The sequence below is a fragment of the Megalopta genalis genome, unplaced genomic scaffold (genome assembly GCF_051020955.1).
Source record: "Megalopta genalis isolate 19385.01 unplaced genomic scaffold, iyMegGena1_principal scaffold0030, whole genome shotgun sequence".
Classification (NCBI taxonomy): Eukaryota; Metazoa; Arthropoda; class Insecta; order Hymenoptera; family Halictidae; genus Megalopta; species Megalopta genalis.
The window spans coordinates 2122501-2129604 of NW_027476099.1; the positions used below are offsets into that span (position 1 = coordinate 2122501).

General features: G+C 52.4%; 2 non-coding genes across 2 annotated transcripts in view; both read right to left on the minus strand.

Annotated features, from left to right (window-relative positions):
- Nucleotides 1–47, minus strand: part of LOC143261016 (5.8S ribosomal RNA) — a 155-nt gene extending 108 nt beyond the window's left edge. The window contains exon 1 of the ribosomal RNA XR_013035263.1: nt 1–47. This exon is cut by the window's left edge and continues 108 nt beyond it. This is a non-coding gene — a ribosomal RNA (5.8S ribosomal RNA).
- A 903-nt stretch (nt 48–950) lies between these two features.
- On the minus strand, nt 951–2871 carry LOC143261026 (small subunit ribosomal RNA). Its single transcript, XR_013035273.1, has one exon. It is a non-coding gene; the product is annotated as a small subunit ribosomal RNA (ribosomal RNA).
- Nucleotides 2872–7104: the final 4233 nt, after the last annotated feature.

Consider the following 7104-nt stretch of genomic DNA (forward strand, 5'->3'; position numbering starts at 1 on the left):
TGCGTTCTTCATCGACCCACGAGCCAAGTGATCCACCGTTCAGGGTAATTTTTCCCTTTTATTCTCTCATATATATAATGTGTATTTGCTATCCACCACATTTTTGTGTTATATTTCGGAACAAGCCGATACCCGAAGAGCTCCAACCAGCGCGCGAAGGAGATTCGGGAGTCGTCGTACAACGACATAATTGTCCCTTAAAGAACGAGATATTTCCGTCGAAACCATATATATATGTACGAGCAAATCCAAAACCACTGTTTTCTTGCAAGTTCGACGGTCGGAGCGAATAGAACATTGAAAAGCCTTCTATCGAAGAAACACAGAGAGTATATCACCTCCAAAAACCCGATACTGGATTCGAAAAGTTTCTCTCTCCTTTCGTCGTTATTTACACCGGACGGACTCACGGCCGGCTCTAGCTGGGTGTCATATATATATATACGTCCCACGCTCATGCTGCCACTAGCGCGCAACAGAGTAGGGTGTCAATGACAACGACACAGCATTGAAACGAGCTACACGAGCCGGTCTCTCTTGATACCAATGTAAACGAGCATTAAGTTATCTTCAGACTGCCCGATATTTTCGTCCTTTGGACTTTCCCAACGATTCCTTTTTTTCTTTTTTTTTACACCACAGCGAAGACTTGAGGAAGCGTGATTAGCACGCTCGCATCCCTCCCTGTCCTACTACAACTGTGTGTGTGTGTGTAAAGAAAGAAAAAAGAATACATTGGCTTTCTCTCTATCGAGAAGATGGCCTACGCAACGCAGATCAAAGGCCTAATACGTGTAATATAATACGCGTCTGGCCGTGTAAATCACGCACGAATGATCTGGCGGGCTCAACAATATCTTTTTTTTTTATATGAATTCTTATCCACAAACTAATCGAATTCATTTTCTCTCCTCCTCTCCTCTCTCTCTTTGAGATATATTGGAACATTGTAATGATCCTTCCGCAGGTTCACCTACGGAAACCTTGTTACGACTTTTACTTCCTCTAAATAATCAAGTTTGGTCATCTTCCCGGCATCATCGGCAATGCCGAAACATTGCCGCGCACCAGTCCGAAGACCTCACTAAATCATTCAATCGGTAGTAGCGACGGGCGGTGTGTACAAAGGGCAGGGACGTAATCAACGCGAGCTTATGACTCGCGCTTACTGGGAATTCCTCGTTCATGGGGAATAATTGCAAGCCCCAATCCCTAGCACGAAGGAGGTTCAGCGGGTTACCCGGGCCTTTCGGCCAGGGAACACACGCTGATTCCTTCAGTGTAGCGCGCGTGCGGCCCAGAACATCTAAGGGCATCACAGACCTGTTATTGCTCAATCTCGTGCGGCTAGAAGCCGCCTGTCCCTCTAAGAAGATTTGTTTGTACGTTGGTAGTAAAAACCCCACCGGCAGAAGCCGAGAGCCTTCGAGATACCATAATTACGTCTATTTAGCAGGCTAGAGTCTCGTTCGTTATCGGAATTAACCAGACAAATCGCTCCACCAACTAAGAACGGCCATGCACCACCACCCACCGAATCAAGAAAGAGCTATCAATCTGTCAATCCTTCCGGTGTCCGGGCCTGGTGAGGTTTCCCGTGTTGAGTCAAATTAAGCCGCAGGCTTCACTCCTGGTGGTGCCCTTCCGTCAATTCCTTTAAGTTTCAGCTTTGCAACCATACTTCCCCCGGAACCCAAAAGCTTTGGTTTCCCGGAAGCTGCCCGCCGAGTCATCGTAGGAACTTCGGCGGTTCGCTAGCTGGCATCGTTTATGGTTAGAACTAGGGCGGTATCTGATCGCCTTCGAACCTCTAACTTTCGTTCTTGATTAATGAAAACATTTTTGGCAAATGCTTTCGCTTCTGTCCGTCTTGCGACGATCCAAGAATTTCACCTCTAACGTCGCAATACGAATGCCCCCATCTGTCCCTATTAATCATTACCTCGGGGTTCCGAAAACCAACAAAATAGAACCGAGGTCCTATTCCATTATTCCATGCACACAGTATTCAGGCGAAGGTAGCCTGCTTTGAGCACTCTAATTTGTTCAAAGTAAACGTACCGGCCCACCTCGACACTCAGTGAAGAGCACCGCGATGGGATATTAGTTGGACCGCCCCGTGAAGAGCAAAGCCCACCGGTAGGACGTACCACATAATGCCAGTTAAACACCGCGAGCGATGAACCGACACTGTGACACACAGATTCAACTACGAGCTTTTTAACCGCAACAACTTTAATATACGCTATTGGAGCTGGAATTACCGCGGCTGCTGGCACCAGACTTGCCCTCCAATGGATCCTCGTTAAAGGATTTAAAGTGTACTCATTCCGATTACGGGGCCTCGGATGAGTCCCGTATCGTTATTTTTCGTCACTACCTCCCCGTGCCGGGAGTGGGTAATTTGCGCGCCTGCTGCCTTCCTTGGATGTGGTAGCCGTTTCTCAGGCTCCCTCTCCGGAATCGAACCCTGATTCCCCGTTACCCGTTACAACCATGGTAGGCGCAGAACCTACCATCGACAGTTGATAAGGCAGACATTTGAAAGATGCGTCGCCGGTGCTATAAGACCATGCGATCAGCACAAAGTTATTCAGAGTCACCAAAGCAAACGATGGACGAGTGTAAACACCCGCCACCGATTGGTTTTGATCTAATAAAAGCGTTCCTACCATCTCTGGTCGGAACTCTGTTTTGCATGTATTAGCTCTAGAATTACCACAGTTATCCAAGTAAATTTTAGTACGATCTAAGAAACCATAACTGATTTAATGAGCCATTCGCGGTTTCACCTTAATACGGCATGTACTGAGACATGCATGGCTTAATCTTTGAGACAAGCATATGACTACTGGCAGGATCAACCAGGGAACTATACAATATGTATATATAAAATGGACAAAATTTAAATCCTTTTCCATCGTCGCCTGTTTCATATATATATGTCAGGTCGACACACCATTTTTCTCTTTCAAATATGTACAAGTTTTGCCACATTCCGCGCTTGTAACATATCTTCTTTAACGCTCAATTTCTTTCATTTTTCTACCATACAGATATTTTACCGTACGCCCAAAAACGTACGTATTATATTTTTGTTCTATCATAAAATCACATTTTTCTACGTACGCCAGCTTCGTACGTTTCTATCTTTGCCTTCATAAAATCACAAGATAATTTTATCTTCAAGAGTCTCGCTATTAACATCTTGTAAGATAAATGTACGTCCCAGCTAAAACGTACAAATACTTCAAGTTAAGTAATAATATATCATCGCTATTGACAAATTTTTAAGATCCAAGACACAGTTCTCTCTATATGTTTTAATATTTCTTATGTACTCAAATATATTCAAAGGAAAAAGTACATGGGTGATGCCATAGTCGTGGAAGCGCGTACGCTCACGCTGATCTTCTGACCGCCGGAAGCACGAAACCTCTGATCTGGGCAAAATCGGCAAGCCGAGGAAGAACGGACAGGACACATGCTGGACTGGCGAGAAAGCGTGTTCTTCCGCTCGCGCTAGGCATTTCGATTTCTGACACCTCTTGATTTAAAAAATCAGTTTTTTGATAGTTTTCTCTCTCCACTGGGCTATTCATTTTAGCCACAGTTTTCAATTGGTACGATTTGCTTCCAAATCTTACAGATGCATTTTAAAAAATTTTTCCATCGCTCGGACAGAAGAGTCGATTGCTCAGTGAGTACGAGTATACATACAAAGTGCATACGGGTAGCCAACCCCGTAGGGCTTGCCACATATGGGCCATTCGGTCAAAGACACCGACCCGTGGCCACGCTGTGTGGAGAAAAGTCCGTAACGTAAACGGCACGAAACAGTCAGGACCGAAGCCCCGAAGGAGCTCTGAGACAGCTTCTCGACCGAGATCGTAGAATTGGCCCAAAACCCGCTCTGCTCCGTCCGCCTCGCACGGACCGTGTATCTCTTATAGATACCGAACGGCCGGCAAGGACGCCGGCGCCGCCGGCCGAATAGCACGCGCGCTTATGAGTGTAAACCGCCGCGGCAACAGACCGCCCGGCCGTGCTGTTGTAACATAGCGCGTGAACGAACGAAAAAAAAATTTATAGTAAACATTAAAATAAATTAGACTACCGTAAACTAGACAAAAAATTACACATTTTTTCCCAATATGAAAATTTTCACAAACTTTTCAAAGTCCCATCGCATCGAGTAAACTTTTTTAATAACGCTTCCGCACGATTCTAAATGCTTAATCCATATGTGAAATCGTTCACTGATCACGAATATCGTATTTAAAAAAATTACAAAAATTTATTTTTCAAAATAATCAAAAAAAACCGAAAAATCACAAGAGTAAAGTACCATTATTTTAAACAACATGTCGTTCTAAATGCTTAATCCCTATGTAAAAAAGTTATTTAAGCAAGAATATGTAATTGAAAAAAATTAGAAAAATTTATTTTAGCCGTAAATCGAAAATAATGGGGACACCGGAGCTGTTCGAAGCGCCGAGCGCGCCGCGTACCCCCCCCGTGTCCGCTACCTTGTCGTGGTGGGGGGGCTTCGTGCCCTAATGATCCTCAAGGCTGTGCCGGCGGGGATTTTATTCCCTGGCAGGTTCTGCCTAGCCGGAGTGGCTTGAGGTGAGGGGCCAACTAAAGTCGGACACATACCGTAAACCTGTGGTCATGTTTTACAGGAACGGGGGTCTTGCCTTAACCGGCCGGACCGCGAGGATGACAACCTCTCTAAAAAATCCCTAGCCCCAAGCAGTGTTGCGCGGTGAAGAGGGCGTAGCTGGAGTAAGCGCCAGCTATGGTTGGTGGGTGCACCAATCGTTAGCGGACAACCCCGGGGTACCTGGCGACCCCCCGGGCGTATTAGCCTTCCCCGGGTATGGCGGTTCTACCCGGGGTGACCTCCTTTCCGACCACACTCGTGGGATCAGATATGGATTCTTTTTCAAATACAACCGGGGAGGGGGGAAACGAGCGTGAGGTGGAGGTGCGCGGGCCTATCGTGCGCCTCAAAAGATGTACAGAGCCGGTGTCGCGGAGGCATTCTGCAACACGCGGCGCAAAGAGGCCTGCGGAGGGCCTTGGCGACTGCGACGGGGGGGAGGAGTCGGACTTCTCCGTCTCCTCCCACCACTCGTCGCAGAGCGTCCCGGGCACCTCCACGAGGAAACGGGGCCGGCCACCGACGACCGGGCAATACGTTGGCCTCCAAGAGGCCAAACGCAATCAGGCTGAGGCTGAAAGAAGCCTCATAGCGGGCATTTTCGACCCGGTTGCCCCGGGACCGAGGCCCGCGAGTTCGAGCGACCCGCTTCCGGACGAGGTCGAGGTCGCTGCGGATTTCCGGGGCCGCCCGACGCGGGACGTTGCGGCCGCGGTGATGGAGTGCCTGGGCGATGTGGCCAGGATATCCAATGCCGCGACGGGCCTGAAGGCCAGTGCGGTGCGGTCCCTCCGGACGGCGGCCCTGAGCAGCCGGGTGGGCGTTGCGGAGCTGGCAGTTCGGTCGGCTCCCAGCGCCACCCGGCTGTTGGAAGCCGAGAATGCTCAACTAAGAGAGCAGTTGGCGGAGTTGCGGGCGGAAGTCGCCCGACTCCGTCAAGCGGTGGAGGCGGGGCCGGCTGTTGCCGGGATGGCTCCGCCGCTGCCCCCTGATGGGGGCAAGGGGTTGCTGCCGGTTATCAGCGCTCGGGGGCCCCAGTCCCCTGGGCGAGGAGGGTCCTCGCCCCCACCCGCGGCTGTGCCAGCCGACTTGCTGGCACAGATCGGCTCCCTTATCGACGCCAAATTGGCATCGTTCAGAAGGGAGCTGGTCCCGCGGGTGCGAGGCCCGCGATCGGCGGCACCCGTGCCGCCCGCCCCACCCCTGCCGATGGACAGGAGGGGGGGAAAGAAAAAGGGTGGCAGTGGGGGAGAGACTGTGGTCGCTAAGGCGACACAAATGCAGCCCGCCCCCACTGTTGCGCCGCCCTCCACCACACCTCCAACTGAGGTGTGGTCAAAGGTAGTTGGCCGGAAGGCCAAAAGGGCGGCTGCCGCAGATAAACCTGCGGCAGCTGCCAAGGCTGCTTTGACCGAGAGGGCGGCGAAGCGGGTGGCACCGGCTGCTCCCAAAAGGGCTCCCGGCGGGGCGATGAGTTACGCCGAGGCGATGGCCACTGCCAGGTCCAAAATAGACCTGGCAGAACTTGGCATCGCCTCGCTGAAGCCCAGGAGAGCGGTGACGGGGGCAATAATTTTAGAGGTCCCCGGAGCTGATGGAGCAGCCAAGGCCACTGCCCTGGCCTCTAAGATGGCTGACGCGCTGGCAGGGACCGGCGTGAAGGTCGCGCGCCCAATCAAAAAGGCCGACCTTAGGGTGCGCGGCCTGGTCGACTCGACCACGCCGGTGGAGGTCGCCGCAGCTGTCGCCCGTGTGGGAGGGTGCGACCGGAGGGATGTGAAGACCGGCGAAATCCGGTCTTCCCCCTCTGGTTTGGGCACCCTCTGGGTCCAGTGCCCTGCTGCGGCCGCACGCAAAGTTGCGGTCGCTGGCAAATTGACAGTGGGCTGGACCCAGGCGACGGTGGAGGCCCTCAGCGCCCGCCCCTTGCAGTGCTACCGCTGCTTTGGCTTAGGCCACACGAGGCAGCGGTGCACTGCGGCCGAGGATCGGTCCGGCTGCTGTTTTGGGTGCGGCAGTCAGGACCACAGGGTGGCTGGCTGCACTGAACAGCCAAAGTGCCCGCTTTGCGCGGGTGCTGGCAAGCCGGCCGGCCACCGCCTCGGCAGCCGGGCGTGCCCTGCCAGCGCGAGACGCGGCAGAGGGAGCAGGGGGAGGAGAACCACGACGGCCAAGGCGGCAGCCGCCGTGGCAGCTACTAATACAAAAGATCCGGCACCCAAGGATGCCACCGTCACGCCCGCGGGGGCGGTTGGGGCTGATAAAACCCCAGACGCCACCGCTCCCGCGGCGGCGATGGAGATTGAGGCGCCGGAGTAATGGGGCCTACTGGCCCTATTATTCAGGCCAACCTGAACCGCTCGGTCAGGGCACAAGACCTTTTTGTGCAATTCCTGGCCGAGCGGGGTGCCGGGTTGGCCGTAGCGGCGGAGCCGTAC